We start from the raw sequence: 8,449 nt of genomic DNA, 5'->3' as shown, positions 1-8,449 counted from the left end.
GCCCCAAGCCTTCAAATCATCCCAACTGACACTGAATGGAACAGAGCTGGGTACCTCTGTTAAACCCTACCTAAACTACAAATCTGTCAACAAAATAAACAGGCTTGGTTTTTTAATCCAATATATTTTGGGTGATCTGTTTGTAGCAATACACATTCTCTAAGCCTCAGTTTCCCTTTCCCTATCTCCAAAGTGATAACACTGATCTCTAAGAATGTTTTGAGAACTAAATGAGATCATGCATGTAAGCACATAGCATGGTATTTGACACACAGAAGACACAGTAACTATTAACTTTAATGATAGGATCAGAAAATAGATCATAAGGGAAAAAGCTGTCTGAGAAGCAGGCGGGAACTTAAATGAATAGCTGGATAAAATGAAGAAATATTTACAATGAAAAACGTGGTGAAATACCAAAACAACAAAACTGACAACATATAAAATGGAATGTTTGTTGTAAAGTCACACACACAAAAAAATCTCCCAGAATACAAAGGAAAATGCAGAAAAATAACATGATTACAGAGAAGATAAAGGAAAGGATACAATGACGGTATAGCCAACTACTGATCCTGAAAAGACTAGAGCAGATACATGAAAGCAAATATGTCCCTAAACACACACACACAGGAAAAATACAAAACAAAAGCTTTTTAAGCTAAAAAACTCCAACTCTCTAAACTCACAATTTCCCAAATAAAAGTAAAACTTAACTATTTGAAAATATACAGAGGTGATATCATGTACATCAGAGAAAAAGAAAAACCAGAATCTTTCAGGGAGAGAAAATGTTTACTTATAAGTGAAAAAATAAACCTGCTTCAAAAATATTATTAATACAGGGAAACTACTGAGTATTTTAAAAGCTTTACTGAGGTATGTGTGTATGTTCAGTCACTCAGTCATGTCCAACTCTTTGCCATGCAACTCTCATGCACTGTAACCCGCCAGGCTCCTTTGTCCATGGAATTCTCCAGGCAAGAATACTGGAGTGGGTTGTTACTTCCTACTCCACAGAATCTTCCTGACACAGGGATCAAACCCATGTCTCCTGCATCTCCTCCACTGTGCCACCTGGAAAGTCCTTCAGTTCAGTTCAGTGGCTCAATTGTGTCCAACTCTTTGCGACCCCATGAATCGCAGCATGCCAGGCCTCCCTGTCCATCACCAACTCCCGGAGTCTACCCAAACTCATGTCCATCGAGTCGGTGATGCCTTCCAGCCATCTCATCCTCTATCGTCCCCTTCCCCTCCTGCCCTCAATCCCTCCCAGCATTAGGGTCTTTTCCAATGGGTCAACTCTTCACATGAGGTGGCTAAAGGATTGGAGTTTCAGCTTCAGCATCAGTCCTTCCAATGAACACCCAGGACTAATCTCCTTTAAATTGGACTGGTTGGATCTCCTTGCAGTCCAAGGGACTCTCAAGAGTCTTCTCCAACACCACAGTTCAAAAGCATCAATTCTTCAGCACTCAGCTTTCTTCACAGTCCAACTCTCACATCCATACATGACTGCTGGAAAAAACCATAGCCTTGACTAGACGAACCTTTGTTGGCAAAGTAATGTCTCTGCTTTTGAATATGCTATCTAGGTTGGTAATAACTTTCCTTCCAAGGAGTAAACGTCTTTTAATTTCATGGCTGCAATCACCATCTGCAGTGATTTTGGAGCCCCGAAAGATAAAGTCTGACACTGTTTCCACTGTTTCCCCATCTATTTCCCATGAAGTGATGGGACCAGATGCCATGATCTTCATTTTCTGAATGTTGAGCTTTAAGCCAACTTTTCTACTCTCCTCTTTCACTTTCAACAAGAGGCTTTCTAGTTCCTCTTCACTTTCAGCCATAAGGGTGGTGTCGTCTGCATATCTGAGGTTATTGATATTTCTCCCAGCAATCTTGATTCCAGCTTGTGCTTCTTCCAGCCCAACGTTTCTCATGATATACTCTGCATATAAGTTAAATAAGCAGGGTGACAATATACAGCCTTGACGTACTCCTTTTCCTATTTGGAACCAGTCTGTCGTTCCAAGTCCAGTTCTAGCTGTTGCTTTCTGACCTGCATATAGGTTTCTCAAGAGGCAGGTCAGGTGGTCTGGTATTCCCATCTCTTTCAGAATTTTCCACAGTTTATGCAGAAGTATAATTCCATGAAATCAACTGCACACACTTAAGGCATACAATTTGATTAAGTTTTGACATATGTATGACATTAGTTGATCACCACTATCAAGATAAAACATTCCTCATAAGTATGACTGATGTGTTTTAAGACCCCTAGTAGATGCCTGAAGTCCCAGACAGTACCAAACTCTATATATGCCAGGTTTTTTCTTATACACACATACATATGATAAAGTTTAATTTATAAATTAGACACAGTAAGAGATTAACAACAATGTGTGCACACATGCTAAGTCACTAAAGTCACGTCCGACTCTTTGCAACCCTTTGGACTATAGCCCTCCAGGCTCCTCTCCATGGACTTCTCCAGGCAAGAATACTGGAGTGAGTTGTCATTTCCTACTCAAGGGGATCTTCCCGACCCAGAGATCAAACCTGCACCTCTTATGTCTCCTGCGCATTGGCAGGCGGGTACTTTTATCACTAGCATGACCTGGGAAGCTCAACAAACCAACACCATTGATTGAAAGACAAGGAGATGCCAGGGATTGAACCCAGGGCCTTATGCATGCAAAGCATATGCTCTATCACTGAGCTACATGCCCAGCCCTGTTTTCCCCTATACATACATACCTATGATAAAGTTTAATTCATAAATTAGACACAGTAAGAGATTAACAATAATAACTAATAATAAAATAGAACAATTATAGTTTAAGTTATGTGAATATGAGCTCTGTCTCAAAATACCTCATTGTACTGTACTCACCCTCCTTGTGATGACATGCAATGACAGAAGGCCTACATAGTAAGATGAAGTGAATGAATGACACAGGCACTGTGACATAGCAGTAGGCAACTGCCAACCTTCTGATAATATAATGTCAGTGGTGGGGAATCCGGGCAGGATGAAGCAGGACAATGTGAGATTCCATCACACTACTCAGAAAAACATACAATAAAGAACTTATGAATTTTTATTAAATTTTCCATATTTTGGGACCATGCTTGACCACAAGTAAGAGTAGACAAACATACATACATGCCTTATTTTATTGTCTACTTTCAAACTTTTCTCCTTATCACTACTTTTGACCAATTTGATGACTATAATGAGCCTTTTTTGTTTTTTTGTCTCTGATCCTTGGGGTGTTTTTAAGATTCTTGGATCTGGGGCATTATAGTTTTCAACAAAAATGAGGGTTTTTTGAATCATTACTTTCTCACTTTTCTTTGTCCCCCTCCTACTCGCCAATTTCAGATATATTAGACTTCTTAGAGTTATTTCACTAGCTTGGTTCAGTATATAAGTTCTTTTTTGTTTCTTTTTTTATAATCATTTTACTCATAATTTACATACCATAAAATTCATTCTTTTAAACTGCACGATAGTTTTTAGTACATTCACAAAGTTGTGCAAACATCACCACTATCTAATTCCAGACATTTTTATCACCCCAAAAAGAAACCATATCCTTTAGTAATCATTCTCCACTCTACCCTGTCCCTGCCCCTGCCAAACACTAGTGTACTTTCTGTTTCCATGGATTTGCCTAATACCGACATTTTACATAAATGGAAACATACATTAAGTGGCCTTTATATCTGGCCTTCTTTGCTTAGAATGTTTTTAAGATTCATTCATGTTGTAGCCTTTATTGGTATTTATTATTACTAACTGATCCATTGTATTTAACAATTTAAATAAAAAAGGGGACGACACAGGATGAGATGGTTGGATGGCATCACCAACTTGATGGACATGACTTTGTGCAAGCTCTGGGAGTTGATGACGGACAAGGAAGCCTGGCATGCTGCAGTCCATGGGATTGAAAAGAGTTGGACATGACTGACTGAACTGAACTGAATCCGTTGAATGGATATATTTTTTTGCTTATCCTTTCATCAGTTGATGGACATTTGAATTGTTTCCATTTTTTTACTATTATGATAATGCTACTATGAACATTTGTGTACAAGCTTTTGTTTGTGAACATATGTTTTCATTTCTCTTAGGTGTATACCTAGGAATAGAATTGCTGGTCTGTGGTAACTATGTTTAACCTTCCAATGAAATGTCAAGCTATTGTCCCAAGCAACCGTACCATTTTACATTTCCACCAGCAGTGTATGATGGTTCTAACTTTTATTACCTCCTCACTAAAATGTGTTATAATGCATTCGTTATTATAGCTATTCTAGCAACTTAGCAACCAAACAGTAGCAGCAGCAGCAGTGGATATAAAATGGCAACACATTGTGGGTTTTTATTTAAATTTTTGTGATGGTTAATGATACTGAATATCTTTATCTTCTTTGAAAAAAATGTCTATTCAGATCCTTTGTCCATTTAAAAAATTAGTTTGTCTTTTTATTATGTTGTAGTAGTTCTTTGTATATTCCAATTCCAGTCTTTATCAGATATGTAATTTGCAAACTCACTCTTGAGTTGTCTTTTCACTTTATTGATGGTGTCCTTTTAAGTACAGAAGTTTTAATTTTGATGAAGTTCAATCTTATTTCTCCTTTTGTCCACTTATATGTGGGTCACACCTAAAATTCATGAACTTAACCCAAGATCATAAAATTTACTTCTATATTTTTATCTCTATATAAATGGCAAAAGTTACATTTAAAAACTTTAATTTCCCAATAAAATCTACCAAAATCTAGAGTATGTATCATACATAATGATGAGATATTAGAAACTTTCCCCTGAGACTGTAATGAGAAAGTATGTTCACTGGTATCACTTCTGCTGAATATTATCCTGAAGGTTTTAGCCAGTTCAATAAAGCAAGAAAAACAAATAAAACACATATAAAAGAATCAGAAACAAAAAAATAAAACTGTCATTATTTTCAGATGACATGACTGTGTACAGATGAAAACCAAAATAATACAGAGGTAATTACAATTAACAAATGCATTTGGTAAACTCACTTTATATATGGCTATCACAAAACAATCTATTGTATTTTCTATATGCCATAAATAAGCAATTTGGAATTTTAAAATGTTACTATTTCTAACAGCAAGAGAAACATTAAATGTCTAGGAATAAATCTAATTAAAGAAGTCCAAAGCCTTACACAGCAATGTAGTATTGCTGCTGCTGCTGCTAAGTTGTGTCCGACTCTGTGCGAACCCATGGACTGCAGCCCACCAGGCTCCTCCGCCATGGGATTTTCTAGGCAAGAGTACTGGAGTGGGGTGCTGTTGCCTTTTCCAGCAACATAGTATTAAGAGAAAGTAAATAAGACCTTAAAAATGGAGAAATACACCATGAGAATGGACTGGATTAATCAATAATATAAATATGTCAGGACTCCCCATACATTCAATAAAATACTAACCAAAATTCTATGAAGTGTCTGATGGAAATTAATAAGCTGATTCTACAATTTATATGGAAAAGAAAAGAGCAAAAATAGCCAAGAAAATGGTGAAGAAGAGAAGTAAGGAGCCTACACTCTCTGATATCAAAACATGGTAAAACTATAGTAATAAAGACATTAAAACAATGTTGCCAGGACCAGCATAGACCAATGGAACTGAAGAGAGATTCTGTAAAGAGGCACACACACATACTTGAGTGCTACACTTTTCATGAGGGTGGCACTATAGAGTCATGGACAAAGGACAGTCTTTACAATAAATGGACCCAATCAACTGATTATCCATGTTGGGAAAAGATGGAATTGGGCCTCTAGCTTATGCTCTACACAGAAGTCAATTTTAGGGGACTTGTAAATTTAAATGTGAAAAGTAAATCAAAAAAGCTACCAGCAGGTTAAAGAATATCTTTATGAACATCCAGGGCAAAAATGTCTTTAACACTAAACATGAAGAAAAAAAAATCATAACATGGATTAAATTAGGGATCTATACATCAAAAAACATTAGCAACACACACAACAAACTCAGGGTTAAAGATTCTTATTAAGTAAATGCCTCTTAAAAATAAATAATAAAAGATAAAAATTTAACAGTCCACAAAGACAATCTCTATGAGATTATTTATAGTCAATGAACATATTAAAGTGTGTTCAATCTGACTAGAGAATAAAGATAAAGAGAAGTAAGATTTTTAACATAGTAGATTGGTAAAGATGAAAATGAGAAAAATTAAATTTTATATTAGCCAAGATTTGCACACTTTCATAAACTTATATAGGAAATTAAATTGGATAAGTTTTCCAGAAACTGCCAATTATCACAAAATCCCTAAAAATATATCTATTCTTTGACCAAGAATTCCACTTTTAGAAATTTATCCTAGAGAAAAAGCTGAACAACTTTGCAAAAATAGATTTTCATCACTGCAATGCTTATATAATAAGAAATTAGGAGATAAAAGTCTAACAATAGGATATTGGTAAAATATGTTATGGTAATCCACATACAAAGACACTGTCTTCATTATAAATAATGATGTGGATCAAGGATCACCACTTAAGATGACCACAGGGGCAAGATGTAACATAAATGAGTGAAGAGACTCTTTGGCAGACTTAGACAGCATGTGCCCCTTTGGAAGAGGGCAACTCCAATCAATTGATGCCAAGTAAGAAGTGGGGGAGGGTCTAGTGTTGCAGTATAGCCAATATTTTAAGTGAAGTAAAAAAACTGAAAGTTTATGTGAAATCTCCTCATGTTTAAAAGTTGTCTATTGTTTAAAAATTTTTTGAAAAAGATTCAGTGACCAAATAAAATATGTCATGTATGGACTATTTTCAACTCAAAGGCTGACAGTACCAATGTACATGCATATTGTTGACACAGAAAGATATTCAGGATGTACTGCTTTTATTGCTGTAAAAAGCCTGTTACAAAACAGCTTCTATAATATGATCTCATTTTTGCTAAAATGGAAAGCATATTTATATACATAAAGAAATGCTAACCAGTGTCTAAAGGGTATAAGTGGTATAAATCTAAAGGTATATTGGGAGATTTTTATTTTTTATACATTTCTCTATTTTTGCATTTTTATATTGATCATTAATATTTTACTGTAAGAAAATAGCGTGAAGTTTTTTTCATTTGTGATTATAAAGGAAAGAGTTAATAGTTTAGTTTAAATTTTTGAGAATTAAATTAAAAAAATCAAAATCACTGAGTAAATATTCTTGCACATAAAATCAAACAGACCAGAATCGAAAGTCAATTCTTCCATTTAATGTATCAGTGGCCTTGGGCTTTCTCACCTATAAAATGTCAATGATAATATCTACCATCAAATCTACCTCAAATCCTCTGGGTAATGTAAAAATTAATAAATAAACACAGAATTAATATTTTCCACACTGCCTTCCTAGTATCCCCAAAATCTAAGTGGAGAGAAGGGGGCTTTTTCTACTGCTGTTCAAGTTTGAAAAGAAAACAGACACTTGTAGAATACAATAATGAAGAAAGGTTGGTATGTTTGTTTTTGTTATTCCATCAAGAGGTAAGACCTCTTCTCTTGCAACTCCCGGCCCCACCCGTCACTCCCTGTCTACCAGGGATACCCAACACAATGGAGAAGAGTGAGGCTGCCAAGAGAAGTAGCATTAGATGAGGTAGAGTGGTATCACATTCTCAAGAATGTCTGGGTAGAGCCTAAGTGTGCGTGGAGCCTCAGGACACATGGAATAAACCAGAGAAGCCACTCTGGAAATTGGATTTGACCCTAAAATAAATACATGAATAAATATCCTTTGAAAGTCTGCCACTCTTGAGCTTGTCTTCTTGTCTCTCTGGTAAAGGCATGGATTTTTCCACAAGGAATTCAGGGAGGTGAAGCAGTCCACAGGTGAAACCAACCAATTGGCTGATATCAGGAAGGTTTTGTTTCTATTTATATCGCCTCTTTTTCATCATAAAGGACTTAGATATCCATGTTCCACTATTCCTTGTAACTACCGTGCAGGGTAAGTATTTTTTACAATGGAGGGTAAGGACACTTTCTGGTTACTGTATACCATTGGAAACCTACCTTCAAATGAGCTTGTGTGCTTTCTAAGCACCCAGTTTTAAACCTAGGGAGAAATATCATCATATCTGGTCCATGGATGTATATTCTGTAAGATATTTTTGATATAATAACTTATTTTCATTATCACTCCTTTTTCAATTAATTTCCAATAAAAGAGAACAATAAAAGTGTTGTTTTATATCTTTACTGTCTCAGTAATGTGCAACATAAACATAATAGTGTTAAGAAGTCAGAAATAACTTAACACAGTAGCCATAGAAGATGTTTATATTTGCAAAATTTCAATAATGATCTTCCCTAGCTTCCCCCAAATTAGCATATTTGTTAACCAAATTAATTAAG

The 8,449-nt window shown here is 35.6% G+C and overlaps 1 non-coding gene across 1 annotated transcript; it reads right to left on the bottom strand.

Moving 5' to 3' along the window:
* Positions 1 to 2,660: 2,660 nt before the first annotated feature.
* TRNAA-UGC (transfer RNA alanine (anticodon UGC)) lies at positions 2,661 to 2,732 on the bottom strand. The gene has a single exon. It is a non-coding gene; the product is annotated as a tRNA-Ala (tRNA).
* Positions 2,733 to 8,449: the final 5,717 nt, after the last annotated feature.

This window comes from Bubalus kerabau, chromosome 3 (genome assembly GCF_029407905.1).
Source record: "Bubalus kerabau isolate K-KA32 ecotype Philippines breed swamp buffalo chromosome 3, PCC_UOA_SB_1v2, whole genome shotgun sequence".
Classification (NCBI taxonomy): Eukaryota; Metazoa; Chordata; class Mammalia; order Artiodactyla; family Bovidae; genus Bubalus; species Bubalus kerabau.
This window is presented reverse-complemented; position numbering and strand designations above follow the sequence as displayed.